The sequence below is a fragment of the Acomys russatus genome, chromosome 23 (assembly GCF_903995435.1).
Source record: "Acomys russatus chromosome 23, mAcoRus1.1, whole genome shotgun sequence".
Classification (NCBI taxonomy): domain Eukaryota; kingdom Metazoa; phylum Chordata; class Mammalia; order Rodentia; family Muridae; genus Acomys; species Acomys russatus.
The window spans coordinates 44134490-44153216 of record NC_067159.1 but is presented as its reverse complement, the minus strand read 5'-3'; positions in this window follow the sequence as shown (position 1 = coordinate 44153216).

The following is an 18727-nucleotide window of genomic DNA, read 5'->3' as shown; positions in this document are numbered from 1 at the left end:
ACTGGCAACAGACATTTTTATTAGCATGTACTCTGTATCCGGAACTATGCAAAATATCACAGGATGGCAAAGATCATAATAAAACACATTGTTTCTATTGTTGTTTTAATGAGTTCATAATTCAAAACTGTTTAAGATACGGACACATATCCAGAATGTTTGCTTTATGGCAAGGTCTTTCTAACCAAGAGTTACAAAAACAGGCTTTGAGACCACTAAGTAGAAATGGCTGCAAATAATTTAATTATGACACATATCCAGGACTGTGCCTCTCTCCATCTCTTCACTGTTAGAGTGCTAATCCTTGGTAGGCATTCAACAGTAATCTGTTGGACTTAGCTCCGCTCGATAAACTTTTGAAATTAAGCATCATTACTCAGATGTTCATCTAACTCCTGAGCCAACAGAAACTTAAACCCTGACCATGTAAGATCAATTAAACAGGCAAATTCTCAGGAATAAGCATTTAATTTTTTCTTAAGATGTCTCTAATAACAGCAGTGGTGCAGATACTTATCCAGAGGCCTGAAGTTTGGGGCAACTGCCATCTCAAATCAGCAACAGCCACTAGGGGTTGGAAAGGTCAGAATTGCTAATTATGGAAGGAACAACCCTATATGTCTCAGTATTTTGTAGTATGATGTGGAAGAGGCTTGAGAGAGGCAGTTCTCCATTGTGTTTGGGTCCCAGTCCAATAGGCGAGCACCTTCTCTGTGGGACAGTAATTCCATTATTGGCAAGAATTACTTTGTTCTGTATATTTTGTGTTTTGAATATTCTGTGGCAAGAAGATTTTCTTTTCAGGTCTATTCTATTTGGTGTTCTGTAGGCCTCTTGTATGTTTATATGCATCTCATTTTTTAAATTGGGGACATTTTCTTCTATGATTTTGTTGAAGATATTTTCTGGGCCTTGGAGTCAGGTGTATTCTCTTTCCTCAATGCCTATTATTCTCAGGTTTTGTCTTTTCATGGTGTTCTTGATTTCTTGGATGTTTTGTATCAGGAATTTTTCAGATTTAGCATTTTCTTTAATGTTTGCTTCAAGTTCTACAATTGTATCTTCTTGTCTCCAGATTCGTTCTTCCATCTCTTAGATCTGTTAAAGAAGCTCACCTCTATGTTGCTTACTTTCTTCTCTAAGGTCTCTCATTCCCATTTTTCTTCTGTCTGTGCCTTTATCATTGTTTCCATTTTCATCTTCAGATCTTGAACTGTTTTATTGATTTCCTTCATCTGATTGTTTGTATTTTCCTGAATTTCTTCCAGTGCCTCTCTATAGGCCTCTTTTATGTCTCCAACATGTTTGGCTGCATCTTCCTGCATTTGTTTACAGATTTTATTAGTTTCTTCAATCAGCATTTTCGTTACTAAGGATTTGAGGTCATTTTCTTGTATTTTGATTGTGTATGTGTTCTTAGGGTTGCTTTCTTTGGGATAGCTGGGATCTGGAGATGCCATATTGTTTTGGTTTTGTTGTTTGTGTTCTTATGCTGCCTTTTAGTCATCTTGCTGTCTATGATGTTGGGAGGTAGCTTCTGGTGTCCTTCACTGGTCATTGAGGGCAATTTGTTGATGAATGATTATAGGTTGAGGGCCCTTGCCTGTGAGAATCAGGAAATTCTTCCCTGGAACAGATAGGTGATCTGGTTTCATCTCCAGGAAACTTTTCTCTACATCCTAGGATCCCCACTGGGTCAGTAGAAGGAGGTTCCTACCCAGTCCAGTTCAGATCACACAACTGTGGCAGTTCAGTCCCACTGCATTGGGGTCACTGGTTAGTTTTCTGTCCTGTCCCCTCAGGCCTGCCCAGCTTTTGTAAATCAATCTGGCACTTTCTCAGAAAACTGGGAATAGGGCTACCTCAAGACCCAGCTATTCCACTCCTTGGAATATACTCCACCATACAACAAGGACATAGCCTCAACCATGTTCATAGCAGCCTTATTCATAATAGCCATAACCTGGAAAACAACCTAAATGTCCCTCAGTTGAAGAATGGATAAAGAAACTGTGGAACATTTACATTATGGAATACTACTCCCGAAATTTGTGTACAAATGTATGGAACTAGAAATGATCATACTGAGTGAGTTAAGCCAGAAACATAAAGACCTACATGGTATATACTCACTTATAAATGGACACTATCCTGAAAGGGATGTCCCATGAAAGTCTTCACTTACCAGGAGATTGGGATAGATGTGAGGACATCCAATTGGGACTCTAGATGAGAGAAGTATGGGAGAATGGAGAAATAGAAGAATCCAGAGGGTCCTAGAAACCTACAAGAAGAACATCGTGATGGGCAGATCTGGACCCAGGGAGGTCTGCTCAAACTACTGCATCAACCAAGGACAATACATGCAGTAAACATTGGACCCTTACTCAGATCTAGCCAATGGACAGCACATTCTCCACAGTTGTGTGGAGAGAGACGACTAACTCTGACATGAACTCTGGTGCCCCATATTTGGCCCTTGGTGGGGAGGCCTGGTGGCACTCAGAGAAAGGATAAGCAGGCTACCAAGATGAGACTTGATAGGCTGTGACTATATGGTGGGCAAGGAGATCATATTCGGTCACAGACCTAGGGGAGGGGAATAGGGTGAAAGAGGGAGGGAGGGAGGGAGGGAGGAATAGGAGGATACAAGTGAGGAGGAAACAATTGAGTTGTAATCTGAATAAATTAATTAAATAATAAAAGAATTACTAAAGGGAGATGTGGACCTCTGCTCTGTGACTAGACCCTTGGGAGGAGACATGAGACCATGGCTTGCCATGGAGATCGAGGGGCTCCTGCTGGTTCCTGGCAGTGTTTGAGGATGGAGAGCCTAGACACATAGGAACCAGTGATCCCTGGGAACAGTGACTATTGTAGCTTCTCAAGTTGTGGCATCTTTCTGTAATTTGTTACCAAGGACCTTTTGTCTGTCTGGTTTGAGCCTATTTTAAAATATTCTATAGCTCTGTTCTAAAATCTGCTGTTCTAACACATCCCTTCTCTACTTCAGTTCAGTGGGACTGGTCGTTGTCATCTTTAAATAAGAACTATGACCAGCACAAGAACTGGTCCAAATGCCCATGTAATCGTGCTGCAAATTCTAGATTGTGGCTTTTTAATTATTTTCCACTCATTTCCTCTTTTTATTTTTTATACAACTTCAAGTACATAGGTATACTAAAAATATAAACAGATAACATCTCCTTAAACTATACAAGGGATGGGATAACAATTTAGATGTAATAGGAATAAATTAATAAAATATATTTTTAAACTGTTTGATACATATTCAATTTTACCATTTGTTACACATGAAAGACAATTTTACACTAAGGAGATAAATATGCTGTTTTTCTAACAAAATGGTTCTCAATCTTCCAAAGCTGCAGCCCTGGAACACAGCTCCTCATGTTGTGGTGGCCCCCAACATTAAATTATTTTTGCTGCTACTTCGTAACTGTATTTTACTACTGTAATGATTTTTAAAGTAAATATCTGTGTTTTCTGGAATTCAAAGCCCTGTGAAAGTGTCATGACCCCCAAAGGGCTGAGAACTGCTGGTCTAACACAATACATTCAAAGTCATACTACCTTGATTCATGCTTAGGACCAATTGTGGGATGTTACTAGAAGTTTTTCTTTCCCATAATTAAGCTGTCATGTTCCTGTAAAAGTAGAATTTTGTGTGAATTTTCAATTCACAATATAGAATAGTTTGAAGTCTGAGCTGAGGTTGACTGGTGCTCAATGGTATGACAGCATTACTTGGTGCAAAATGCATGTTGTGTGCTCAGAACCAAGGCTGCAGGGAAACTGCAATACAGCACAGGGAAGTCCTGCCAGAGACATTTGACTTCACTAGACATTTGATTTCAAATTGATTTCTGCCATTGTATGTTCATAAGCATCTTGCTATTGCCAAAGTTTTCACAAAGTGCACATTTGTGGCTCTACATAGGGTTGTAATCCACAGCTCACCAAGTTTTGTTCTGGAGTATCTAAGTCTGAAATTCTGACAGTGTGACCCTAATAATGCTACTTGTTCTTAGGTCCTACAAATAGTGTTAACCCTTTCAGAGAATGGTAGCAGTTTACTTACGTAATGGATACACAACACTTGGAAGGGCACACAGAACACACTGCTCAACCCAGCTTGCCTATGGCCACTGGCTGTCGTTTCTGAGGAGGGATAACAAGAAAAACTTCAAGACCCCATGGCAGTAACTATCCTGTGCATGTCGGATGTCTCGCCAATACACTCCTTCACCAATTGAAATCTTTTGATCATATTTCAACAGCTTGTTTGATATGTCACATGTATATATATATATATATATATATATATATATATATATATATATATATAATTGTATAAACACATGAATCTATCTCACATTTGGTTTTACATGGAATTAGAAAAGAGACACCGACCATTGCTTTCTATCTTCTTACATTATTCTCCTTCAATCATTCTGAAGACTAGCATGAGATAAGAAATGTATTTCTTCATGCATTCCCTCAACATTGTGCATAACAGATACTAAATATATGCTGGCTGATTGATAGACAATATTTAATTTGATTACTTGAACAATCTGGGCTACTGAAGTGATATAGTTTGTATCCGACCATCTGGAACTCCCTCTGGCCTCAGTCTGGCTCCTATAAACTAGCACCAGTCACACAAACCACAAAGTCATGCAGAGATGAGAAGATATGGCTTGTAATGATCTCCCTGTCTTGGGGGACAGAGCTCAGCTGGGCCTTCACCTCTAAATTCCTGTGCTACACTGGTCAAATGCAGTGACCTCAGGACAGAGCTACCCAGACATAATGATTTTCCTAAGGCATTTCCAGATGATGCTACCCGTGTCCTGGTGTGGACAGCTGTGAGACTTGCTCTGCAAGAAATAGTGGAAGGGTGAGAGTGAGCACAGCCGCTGACTCTTCTCAGCATCCACATTATTGTTGTCCTAGTTCCCAAAGGCACTAGAGAAGTTGAGATTAAAGGATTTCCTGTTGTCATAGGTATAATAAATCCAATTGTCTTTATTATCTAACATGACATTTTTTTTCCTCCTTAAATCTAAGCCTTCCAGTTAGAGACAAAGCCAGTTTCTTGATTTTTTTTTTTTTTTTTTTTTCTGTGTCAAACTGAAAGCGGTTGGGTCAAACACCAAACTGCCTGCATAAAGGCTGTTTCTAAGCCTGGTTCCCACAAGAAACTCTTGCATACGTTAAAACACACAACGTAATGTACTGTGTTATGTTTAAATTAATTATGTATTTCACATTCCCCAGGCCTTCAAAATGATGACAGCATTATTTCCTCAGTTTGACTTAATGGCTTCAGTGTTAGCAGTTCATGTGTTAGGGAGTGAGTGACATCTGCAAACACTCCCCTCTGAACTGGTCTGCCTCTGGCACTCTCCTCACACTTCTACACATTCCCTCATTCTCTAAGTGATAGGTGGAGTAAAGAAACCATCCCATGCTCTTCCGATCTGAACCCTGGCAATGAGAAGGCATTAACATTTTCTAGTCATCCTTCTCAGTTTGAGTGAGCTATTCCTATGTTCCAGCATCATGGTTGCCCTTCGGCCAAAGTGATTTTCACCTTTCATTGTAATTACTGTCCCCTTGCCTATTTTTCCCATAAAAAAGTATGATCACTGTCAATCTTCATCTGCTTCTCACCTAGGGTATAACCTAAATGAATAAAGATTATGGTAGACTGTAACAACCAACCATAATTTTCTCTCATACAAGTACACACTGTCCTCCCCGTGTGAGAACACTGATGTTAGGTCTACTATCTTTTTTCCATTGTATGGATTTGGCTTATTTGTCAAAAATCAAGTGTCCATAGGTATGTGGATTTATTTCTGAGTCTTTGATATGATGGTATACATTATTAATCCCAAAAATTCTACCAAGGAACCTCTACAGCTGATAAACACCTTCAACAAAGTGACTAGATGCAAAATCATCTAAAAAAAAATCAGTAGTCTTCCTGTATACAAATGACAAACAAGCTGAGAAAGGAGTTAGGGAAACTACACCCTTCAAAATAGCCACAAATAATATAAAGTGTCTTGGTGTAATTCTAATCAAGAGAGTGAAAGACTTGTATGAAAATATCTTCAAATCTCTTAAGAAAGAAGTTGAAGAAAATTTTAGAAAATGGAGAGATCTCCCATGCTCATGAATCGGGAGAATCAACATAGTAAAAATGGCCATCTTACTAAAAGAAATCTGCAGATTCAATGCAATTTCCATCAAAATATCTATACAATTCTTTACAGACCTTGAACAATCAATTCTCAACTTCTTATGGAAAAACAAAACAAAAACAAAACAGAATAGTTAAAACAATCTTGTACAATAAAAGATCTTCTGGAGGAATCTTCATCCTGGGTCTCAAGCTGTACTACAGAGCAACAATAATAAAAATGGCATTGTACTGGCATAGAAATAGGCTGGTTGATCAATGAAATCAAACTGAAGATCCAAATACTTTTTAACAGATAGCAATTGTACCTTGATTGCATAGAACCATGAGACAACATTTTCATTATCTATTGAGATGATTCAAAATCTTATATGAATAAGATTATTACAACTCGATGTTTTCTCTGTTTTTCAGATGGGCAAACGTAAGGTCCGTGAAAGTTAAATACCTTTATTTAAATCACTCATTAAGAGAACAATGGATTCCAAACAGCTGTCTAGCTCTAAATCGTCCTTCCCAAGTTCTCCTTATGTTGTAGCTTGGAGGTAGAGCTCTGGTCTACTCTGTTCTGTGAATCCAGGCGTCAGGGCCAGAATGCAATTCCCTAAACCAAGACTAAACTAAGAAGAAACAAACAAAACCAAAATCTCTCGCAAACTGCAACATCAGCTTACCGTACTGTGGCCCTTGTTTTTAAAATGTTATGAGGATAACTAGATCAGATGGAAGTCTAGCCCTTTAGAGCCCTGAAGCTTTAAGATGGAAACAGGTAGATTGTTGTAGACTGGGAGATGAGGGCCAGGGACACCAACAGGTAAAACACTGAGATAGAGGGAGAGAGGAGAACCAAAGAATGCAAAGCCAAGCCAAGATCTTTCTCTAACTCTGTGTGATACAACCAAAACAGGAAAACAGCATGTGTGGAGACTGTGTTCTAGACACACTTGGACATTCAGCCATGAAAAGGAGGCCCAGAAAGTGGGAATTCTCAGACAGCTACCAGTTTGGATAAAGTCTAAAACTGGGAGGAGAGCCTACGAGACTAATTTTTCTTTTTATTTTGGTGAAAGGACAGGCCCGGTTTTCTCCATTTTCAACTAAAAGAAGCTGTGTTTTAGGTCCAATTCATGGGCAGAAACAGTAATGTCTTCCCATTATTCATTGATGGGTACTTTATACTTGTTTTACTGTTGCTTAATAAATAAATTAGAACATAGCTAAACTTGTTCAACAGCCAGTCATTAGTGCAGTCACATCTACTGTTGGAAAACTGAAGGGTTATTGACTCTGCTCGGTTTAATGAAGGAAAATGAGTCACAAGAGATCTGGGCAGGAATGACTCACAACCTCACCAGCAGACTCCTCTCCATTGTAAACTCCTTCCCATCACTAGCAGTCAGCAAGGGGGTAAGAGAATGCTGATGTTTCTTTGCTGAGGGCTGAAGTTCCTTGTCTCAGACAGACTGAAATTGAGAACAGCAGGAAGTCCAAGGTAAGGGACCAGCTACATAAAAAGCTAGGAGGCAGGCATGAGCCTTGCAGAAACCGAATGTGGCATTGCTCTGGAAGGAGTCTAGAATCCATCATGTATGACAAAGGATTTTCATGAGTGCAAAGACCTTTCTGGTATTATAGGGATCACAGAGGAAAGTTTTCAAAATCAGAACAGCCTCTACCAGATAATGTCACCGGATACCCATGATGCTTCCTGTCACTCTCACGCGGTTTCTTGGCTTATTGAGAAAAAGAGTTGCTGTTTTCCAAAAGAGAGTGCAAATCTCTGAGAAGACACACTGATGCTAAAGACATAGATATCATGAATGTATAAGATAGGGAAATGTATCACTTTTCGAAAGAAGTATTTTCAAATGTGTAAACAAAGATCCGTTGCAGTCATTGATGGGATGTGTCAGCAACAACCTTTACATGCTATGACTATGGAGTATGTAGACTCAGATGAAGAAAGATGAAGGTTTTCAGCACACTAGCTACATTCTAAATATTTGGTTTGAGGGATTTATGCTCTTTTTAAATATATGTATGTGGGATAGGTTATACATGTGTTGATGTAGGTACCAAAGGAGTCTAGAAGACCGTGAATCTGGAGTTACAGACAGTTGTAAGCTATTTGACATGAGGACTAAGAATTGAACTCAGGCCCTCTGCAAAAGCAATATGTGCTGCTAACCACTGAACAATCTCTTTGATCCCTATTTTATCTTTTAAAGATTCATTTAGGGTGTGTGTGTGTGTATGTGTGTGTGTGTGTGTGTGTGTGTGTGTGTGTGTGTGTGTGTGTCGCATCTCAAGGTATTTGTGGAAGCCAAAAGAGGGTGTCAAATCCCTAGGCCCTAGAGCTATAGGTATTTGTGAGCTCTCTGAAGTGGGAGCTTGGATCTGACCTCCAGTCCTCCGTTCTAGAAGTACATGCTGTTAACCACTGAGCCATCTTCCCAGCTCCCAGAAGAGATCTATTTTAATGGATTGACAAATACAATTATAGAAGTTTTGCTGGCATAGAATCTGTTGACATACGTTGTCAGGTTGGCATCTTAGGGAAGAGTTACAGTGTGACTGCAAAGGACATTTTCACTTGAGTCAGGTGTTTACCAGGAAAGCTCTTTCTACCAAGGTTGGATGAAGCCCACCCACATGACCAAAAGTATCTATTTTACTCAGAGTAATATTGATTCAATGCTACAAACACTTTACTAGAAACATCTAGAATATTTGACTATGTACTGGGACACTGTATCTCTGAGACGCTGACACATAAGATTAACATTTCCTAAGAATATGATGTTGACTATAAGGAGAAATAATGGCTGTCCAGGGAACGTTAAAATGAGTGGGAAATGAGAGATGGGGCTTATGGAAAGTCAAGAATATATGCAGAGAAGTTGTGAAACTGAATGACCATCCAGCTCAGAGGCAGCAAAAGATTGGTCTGGTCACCATTTACTTCATCCTCATTACTGTGTTTGGAACTATATGACTGGTGTTTTATGAGTATTTTTAAGATGTGTCCAATTTACAAGGGTATGGGTGAGGCATATTATGGAGTTTAGGTATATTCTAAAGGAACTGGGACGTGGCTGGAGAATCCTCTGACATTCTCTCACTATAATGGAAAATTAGCATAGCTGGAAGATAGGAAGACTAGGTGACAAGATTAAAAGTCAATGATCTTTTCAATAATGCAAACAAGAAAGGAGAACAGGATAGACTACTATGGGATTGATGAAGCCATGATTGGCAGATATTTAGAAAATACAGTTAACAGATTGATTTATTGGTTGGATTAACAGCCTGAAATGTTAAGAAAGCAGTTCAATAAATAGAGAGGATGTGTTATAGTTTCTTTTTAATGTCTAAAATTGCTGTTACCCTCTCAGTCATGTAGTGATAAAAAAATAAGGAAGGTTTTTACATTAACAGCTATCCTCTGCACAAGGAACTTGTCCGGTGGGATTAGGAGCAGTGAAACATACAACTAACCGGTCAATGTGCAGAAAAAAGTTACAGTACAGGGCTCAGTCATAAACGGGCATCTATTATACTCCATGACCTCAAGACCCAAAAACACTGTAGAGTAAGAAGCAGACTGTGTGAGCTATAGGTCAAGGAGAACCTTAATGGACCAGCATCTCAGGACATGAAGTGACCACAGGCATATGAACTTGCAGCAGTTGTGGTTGTTGCACAGCATGTATAAAATGAAGCCAGATACCATTCCAACACGAGGGAGAGGCCATCTCACCAGTCCCCCATCCCTAGCTTAGTAACTATTGGTAATGCATGGCTTTGTGGAGGGGAAGAGTCATCCATGCTCCAGTGGTTGGCCCCATGACATGAGTATATGGGCACCACAAATTCAATTCAGCATGCTTGACTGAAAAAGAGGACATGAAGGTGGGAAGGGGTGGGATGAATCTGGGAGCCGCTGGAGAAGTGAAAGTGGTCATAAGCAACATATGTTGCATGTATGTATAGAACATGAAAAATATTAACAAAGTATACCTTTTGAAAAGCAAGACAGAAAGAAGGGTAGATTGCCAATCTCAGTGTTTCAAACAACAGGTGATTGTGTATGGCATTCTTTTTCATGTTGTCACTGTGAAAGAACATAGAAATCCTTGTTGCTTCTACCATCTCTCCACCTCTCCTGTTGAGTCCACATCTCACCAAATCTAAGTAATATGTCAACACCAGGACAGAATATTCTGAAAATTGCTCAAACAAAAAGAAACTGAATTACTGAAATACTGAAAGTCTGTCTGAACTTGCCTCTATTGTAGAATCACCTAAGGAATTATCGATTGAAGTATTGAAAATATGCAATCTATGATTTATGAGTTAAATTTAAAATCTAATGTGCAATTAAAAACTGCAACTCCAGCTGGGTGCCATAGCACAGGCCTGTAATGCCAGCATTTGGGGAGGCAGAGGCAGGCAGAAATCTGTGAGTTCAAGGTCAGCTTGGTCTACAAAGGAAGTTCCAGAACAGCCAATGCTACAAAGAGAAACCCTGCCTGGAAAAACCAAATAGTAGTAGTAGTAGTAGTATAGTAATAATAGTAATAATAATAATAATAGTAATAATAATAACAATAGTAATAATAAAACAAAAAACCCTGCAACTCTATTTTGCAATTTGGACCACAGGTCCAGATATAAACATAAACATAAACATAGAATGTGTGTGTGTGTGTGTGTGTGTGCGCTCAAGAGTGCGCTCAAGAGTGCATCTGAAGACTGCCACAATGAAGAGGTCATGCAGAGGGAAGAAGCTTATGATTCTTAAGACAAAGGATGGGGAGGAATGAAGAAGACACAAAGGCTATGATGATGACTAAGCAGATTAAAGAGAAGACCCCAAAAGTGTAAAAATCAACCTTAAGTGTTAAGAGGCTGAGCAATATATGAACACTGGTGATAAGATGATAGTGTTGGGGTATTATTGTTGTTTTTGGGTGTGCGTTTTGTTGTTTTGTTTTGTTTGGTTTTGTTTTGAGACATGGCTTCTCTGTGTAGCCCTGGTTGTTCTGGACTCACTGTGTAGACCATGCTGGCCTGCAGCTCACAGTGATCCTCCTGCCTCTGCCTCCCAGAGTGCCGGGGTTACAGGTGTGTGCCACCATGCCTTGCTGATTGTGTCCATTTTTAAACAAAAGAATGCATAACATTCTGGGGTTACCAGGCAGACTCTTAGGGGATGGGAGGTATTGATGGAGAAACTGAATATTCAACCAAGGGTATGAAATAGATTGTGTTCATATTTATTTATGGAATTATTTAAAGAATGCCTATCATATTTGTCTCCCCTACCAGATGATAAACTCCAAACTCCATCAGGGAAAGGATCATATGTTTGTTTCTTTAAATTCTTCATTGGGATAGAATTCATATAACTTTAAGACATGCACAAATCAGTAGCATGCATGCAATAACAGTACTATATAACCACCACACTGGTCTAGCTTTAAAAATTTTTAATTATAACAAGAGGAAGTCTCATACCCATTAAGCAGGCATTCTTCATTGCCCTTTTCCCCAGCTCCTAGCCACAATAATTCTACTCTCTTTTCTAGAAATGCAGTTATTGGAGATGTGGTATTTCTTATCTTGTTTTTCCCCCACATTGGGCAAGCTTTGCAGGCTCATACATATTAAAACCCACACCAGTGCAAACCACTTTTTGGCAGAATTCCACTAATGACTCAGCAACATTTTATTTACCAGTTTATCACTTCATGGACATTTAGGATGGTGTCACTTTTTAGCTGCTGCGAACAGATTTTAGGTAAATGTTTGTGAACCTTTATTCAATTCTTTAAGAGTCTGACTTCCGGGGAACGTTTTCAGGAAGAATGAAGTTGTTTTCATAGTAGTGATGCTACTCTACAAATTCCACCAATGCTGCAGAAGGTCCTGACTTTTTCACACCATCACTAACACTTTCTGTCATCTTATTTTTTAAATTATAAGCATCCTAGCATCCTATGAGGTGGTGGCTCATTGAGGCTTAGGTTTTCACTCAACCAATGAATAGTTATGTCTCCTGTCTTTCACATGCTTGAGGGACATTTGCATACCTCCTTTCAAAATTATCTAGAAAAGTATTTTTTCTTCTGAGGGGAGTATCTCTTTGTTATTGATTTATTAGAATTCTTTATATTTATAATTGTACATAATATATATATCTTATACATGATAAATTTCATACATGCTGTCACATCTCTCTTTATATGTATCTATATTTCCATCAGTTTCACAGTACCTGGCTATAGTTAATCTTGATTGTCAACTTGACTGGATATTGAATCAACTAAGAAACACACTTCTAGGTGAACCTGTCATGATATTTCCAGGAAGGACTAGCTGAGAATGAGGGGGAGATTTTCCCTCAGAATGAGCAGCAGTATCCCAGATATGAAGAGATCCTATTGACAAGCAGGGCTGCTTGCTTTTCCACATTGATCTCTTGCTGGTGAGAGTGTCCAACTCTTTGCTGAAGATCAGCAACAATCTGGGAATCCTATGAGCTTCAAGAAGCAGACTGAGACTTAACGCAGCATCAAGCTCATATTCTCAATGGTTACCCAGTTCTTGGCCTTTCCATTGTGCAGACAGCCATTGTTGGACAACATATAGTATCCAGAAATCCAATAAATCTCTTCTGTAATACATAGTCATTCGGTTGGTGGTGTCCCTCTATGAACCCAGACTAATACATCTGGCAATAAATATCTCTTGAATCAATGAAACAGAAAATACAGAGACATGATGAGTTTATGAAAAGGTTTAAAACAACAAACTCAAGTGTCTGGGCATAGATACATATACCTATAATTGGAGGAGGAGGAGGAGGGCAAGTTTAGGACCAGCTAGCTACATAGTGAGACCCTGCCTCAAAAACATCACATCAGCAAAACACCAGTCAGAAGAACAGTGACAAAGACTAACAGTCGAAGTGAATTACAATTTAATCATAGCATGACTATAATTATCTAAATGTCACAATATTGAAACTAGACTTAGTTGGTACACGTTGATCTAATTTTTTAAGAGACTTTGGGTTTTTTTAAAGTATTTTTATTAATAACCTTTTGGGAACATAGAGTTTTAAACAGTGAAATTTGAGCACTACAGTGCACAGTAACTAATATACAACTACCTGAAAAAATAATAAAGATTTTCTAGAGTCTTCTGTCTATGTCAGCAGATAGACACAGCTGTCTTGTTTGTTTGTTTTTTTCTTTGTTTGTTTGTTTTTGAAGGTGTAGGTAATAGCTTTATTCCTTTAGGATGGGAAATACCTGAGTCTAGAAGTCCTCTAAAGAGATTCCAACATGAGTATTTTATAGGCCCCTATGTCCCCCCCTTTCCCCTGTAGTTTCAGCTACCACACACTCTTGCTATTTCTCCTCATGGGATCACACCACCCACATTCAAGGTGAGTCTTCCTTTCTCAGTTAAGAATTCTGATAATGCCCTTAAGGCATGCCCAGAAGTGTGTCTCCTAGGTGATTCTAAATCTAGTTAACATGAAAATTAGCCATCACATATGACAGATGTCTAAAGTCACATCCAGTTTTCACCAGTGGCCAACAGTGAGCGTTACCCAATGTGGTGGTTTGAATAGGAATGCCCCCCATAGGCTCATGTATTTGAATTCTTGGTCATCAGGGAGGGGCACTACTTGGAGGGGATGGAAAGCATGGCTGTGTTAGAGGGAGTGTATCATTGAAGGTGGCCTTTGAGATTTCAGAAGCCCAAGCCAGGCCCAGTTTGCTCTCTTCCTGCTGCCTGTGAATCTAGATGCAGAACTCTCAGCTACTTCTCCAGCGCCATGCTGGCCTGTGTGCCACCATCCTCCCCACCATGCTGATAATAGACTAAACTTCTAAAATTTGAAGCAATCCCCTACTAAATGCCTTCTTTTATAAGAATTTCCATGGTCATGGTGTCTCTTCACAGCAATAGAACATTAACTAAGACACTTACCATGGACACTGGAGAGCAAAATGGGCTTTGTCAGCCACACTCCTGAGAAACTACTGAAGGATAAGGCAGTGCTATCTGCCTACAGAAAAGAAACAACTCTCACACTGAAACACAAAGATGTGCTGCCACTATTAATGCAAATGATTACACAAACTAAATACCAATTGTAGACAGGCAGAAGAGATATTTAAGTGAGAAAATTTTAAATACTTAAAAAGAAAAACTATCAAAGATGACATAATCACTGAATTTTTACCAGATAATAAACAGTAAATTTTGTTTCAGAAATTTGCTTACAACCATGTTTCACGTGGATAAGCAAGTGTGTTAGGGCTCATCACAAGGTCACTTACACATCACACTGACTGAGTTTACTGTTGACCATCTTCAAAAGTGGCAGGGCTTACTTATCACCACTGTTTGGTTTCCTAATCTTTTCTGCATTTATTTGGGGAAATCTGGAGAAGCAGTTTTTCATTTTCATTTTCCTCTAGAAAAAGATATAATTAGGGAAATGAATAATGAATGAACTATGCTTTCTCCAGAGTGGGGTCATTGCTCAAACATTGCAGATCTCCAAACCCAATTCAAATCTGTTTTCTTTCCTCAGTGAACACAGCCATCCTCAGAAATACAGTCCCTTCTGACATTTCATTATGTATCTTTCAAGAGCATTTACTTTTAAGGCAATTATAGTAAATAGGTATGAGGTAGCAATATGCCTGACCCTCCTTCCCCTCACTTTGGTAACACTCTTATATGTCATCCTCCCATTGCTGAAAAAAAATTTCTCCATCCTGTTTTCTAGCATATTATTTTTATATGGGTGCCGTGTTGCTTGCTAGCAGTGCGGCACCAGTGAAAGGTTTGTGAACCATTCAATAAGTGGTTCCTGCTTGAATGAATTACCCAGCTTTCATGAACAGGCAAGCAGAAGCAAAGCAGGCAGAAAAATAATGACTACATTTGTACTGTGGCACTCTCTCCAGCTATGAGATCCTTACAACCGTGCAATTTCCCCACGAGGAGAGACAAGACTGCACTGTCATTAGAATAGGTAATCATTAGATTTATCTTTTATATAATTTGTAGATTCTTCAACTATTCTATGTAGCCTCATTACTGCCAAGAGTCCTCTTTAACTGAGATGATAAGTAAATAAAGTAGAAATTACACACCAACAAAACTGTGGAATGTGTTGTTTTAGTGTATGTCTGAGAGTTCCCTTCAGCAAACCTAATCTGCACAGCAGTTACCATTATTTCTACCTCAATGAGCTTCCCCTAATTGCTGCGTTATGGCTTGTGAAGAAAATATATTATTAAAGTCCACAAACTCATGACTTGTTGCATACCTATTGGCAAAGCCCTTTTACTCCACCAGCTTTTAATCAATTTCAAGTACAGGATCTGCTGAAGGATCCTTCTCCACCTTGTATATCTGTTCAGTACTGTTTTACAATGTGCCCTCATAACAATCAGGATACATTCATAACTTATTCAAAGGCCTGAAGATTTCATTAAAACCAAATCTACTTAATTCTCCATGAATCCACTCAAGACGATGTTGGTGGTTTTTGTAATGAACAACAATTACAAACTCCAAGGGCTCAGAACTCACTTTTAGCTGTTAATGTTCTGTGCTCTGTTGCTGGTCGGCTGCCAGGTAATGATCCACTGAGCATTAAGATTATGTATTAATATTATCTTTACAAATGCAATATTGCTCAGCCAAAAATGAGGCTTCCATAAGCTTCATCCTGTATTGGGTGGTTGTTAAAATGTTTTTTATTACTTAGATTTTTGAGGCTGAAATACTGTACTCTGACACTGGGATTTTAAGTTTTGTGACCTTGACTTTCCTTTTCCTATGGAATGGTCTAGAGTAGATGAACCACATTGACTGGCTGCAGGTCAACATGAAACAAAAATAGCCTCATGTCCTCTAACCTAATTTAATAAAGGGAATAAACTTGAAATATATAATGAATTTTGCTCATCGATATAGCTTCCTTAGTCACTGAAAACTATATGGGACAAGGGCCATACTTAAGTATTAATCAACAACATGTACAAAAATGTAGGGCATTTACATAGGGGGTTTGGAAAGATGATCACCAATATGCAGTAAATGTTGACCACTCTACTTTATTATAATACATAGGCATGATCCATATGAAGGTACTTGTTCAACAAGCACCCACTATTTGGATAAAGATATCTCAGCATATCAAAGAGCTTAAGGATGCTGTAGCAATCTTGGTTTATAAAAATGAACTCATAACATTGACTCAGGAATGAAATCAATTAACAATGTGCTTCTCAGAAGTTACCATTCTTCATCCAGCAAGACATGACAGTGTTTACTATTTCTAGATCTCTGAGCTCACCATAGTGACCTACTCAAAGTAAAATAAGCTTAAAATGATTGTAATAATTAAAAACACAATTAACCTAGATCCTAGATTTCCTCAGACCAAATATCCTACCTATTTTTTTGGAAGATTATAGAAGGGGTAGTAGATGTTTGGGTTGTACTGACCTGGCTGGTACAGTCACACATATTCCCTAACTCATCTAGTGTAGTTATGCATGTCATTAGCTCAATCCCATCCTAAAGGCTTTAAAACAAAGACTAACACTATTATGTATGAGCTTCCAGATGAGTCTGGTTTGAAGACACATCTTTTTCCACCCCATGCCTGGCCAACTCCAAAGCCATAATGCTGATTTGTTTCTTCTGTACTTTTGGGTTCTTTAAAATAACACTAGACTATTGAGGCTAAGAGTTAGCCAAGGCAAGAAAAACAAAGGTAGACACTACTTAGTACTTCGAAGTTGACCTTTGATTTGCTGTTTGGTCTCTAGCTTTTCCCAAATGTCATACAAGTATACAAACATAAGAACCCTGCCTCTGGAAGTGCAGCTTGCCTTGGAGAGTGCCTGACTAGCATGTGCAAGGCCCTTGGCTGAATCATTAGCACTGTATAAAATGAGTGTGATAATGCATGGTTGTAAGCCTGGCAAATGGGAAGTAGAGGTAACAAGATAAGTAGTTCAAGGTCATCCTTGGCTACACCCAAGATTAAGACTAGCCTGGGCCATAGGAAACTCTGTCTCAAAGAAAGAAAGAAAGAAAGAAAGAAAGAAAGAATAAAAATAATTGTTACTATTAAAAACAGTTACTACTTACTAAATGTTTATATCATTTTGGACACTAGAATAAGATATCTAATTATTATTAAAAAACTATGAGATCAAATTTTAATCTGAATTTTTATTATCAAGAACTTGGATCTTAAAATGTTAAACTGATGCACCATATAAACAAAATGTGCATGATTATCTTAGATGCAGAAAGGCCTTTGACAAATTCCAACACCCCTTCATGATAAAAGTCGTGGAGAGATTAGGCATAGAAGGGAGAAACCTCAACATAATAAAGGCATTTATAGAAAATACATAGCCAACCACTACCTAAATGGAGAGAAACTTAAAGTGCACTAAAATCAGGTACAAAGCAAGACTGTCCACTTTCTCCATATCTATTCAATACTGTACTTGAAGTCTGTGCTAGAGCAATAAGACAACTGAACAAGATCAAGGAGATACAAGTTGAAAAGGAAGAAGTCAAAGTATCTTTATTTGTAGATGATATGATATTATATATGTGACACTGAAAATTCCACTAGGAAATTCTTACAGCTGATAAAGACTTTCAGTAAAGAAGTTGAAAGCAAAATTAACACACAAAAATTCAGTATCTCTCTTATATAAAAATGACAAAAAGATTGAGAATGAAATGAGGCAACATTTCACAGTGGCCTCAAATAATATAAAATATCTTGGGGCAACAACTAAGCAAGTGAAAGACATGTATGATTTTTTTTAAAAAACCTTTAAGACACTGAAGAGAGAAATTGAAGACATTAGCAGATGGAAAGATCTCCTGTGCTCATGGATCAGTAATATTAAAATAGTAAAAACAATGACCATCTTACCAAAAGCAATCTATAGATTCAATGCAATCCCATTAAAATTCCAGCACACTACATTACAGACCATGAAAGAACAATTTTTTATTTCATATGGAAAAAAATACAAGATAGCTAAAAGAATCCTGTACAATAAAAGATCTTCTGGGGGTATCACCATCCTTGATTTCAAGCTGTGCTACAGAGAAATAATAATGAAAACCACATGGTATTGGCACCAAAGAAGACATGCCAATCAATGGAATCTAATTGAAGACAGAGATATAAACCCATACACATATGGACACCTGATTTTTGATAAAGAAGCCAGAAAAAAAAAAAAAAAAAGACAGCATCTTCAACAAATGGTGCTGCCTAAAGTGGATATATGCATGTAGAAGAATGGAAATAAATCCATACTTACCACCCTGCACAAAACTCAACTCCAATTTGATCAAAGACCTGAACATAAAACAGATACACTGCACCTGATAGAAGAGAAAATGGAGAAT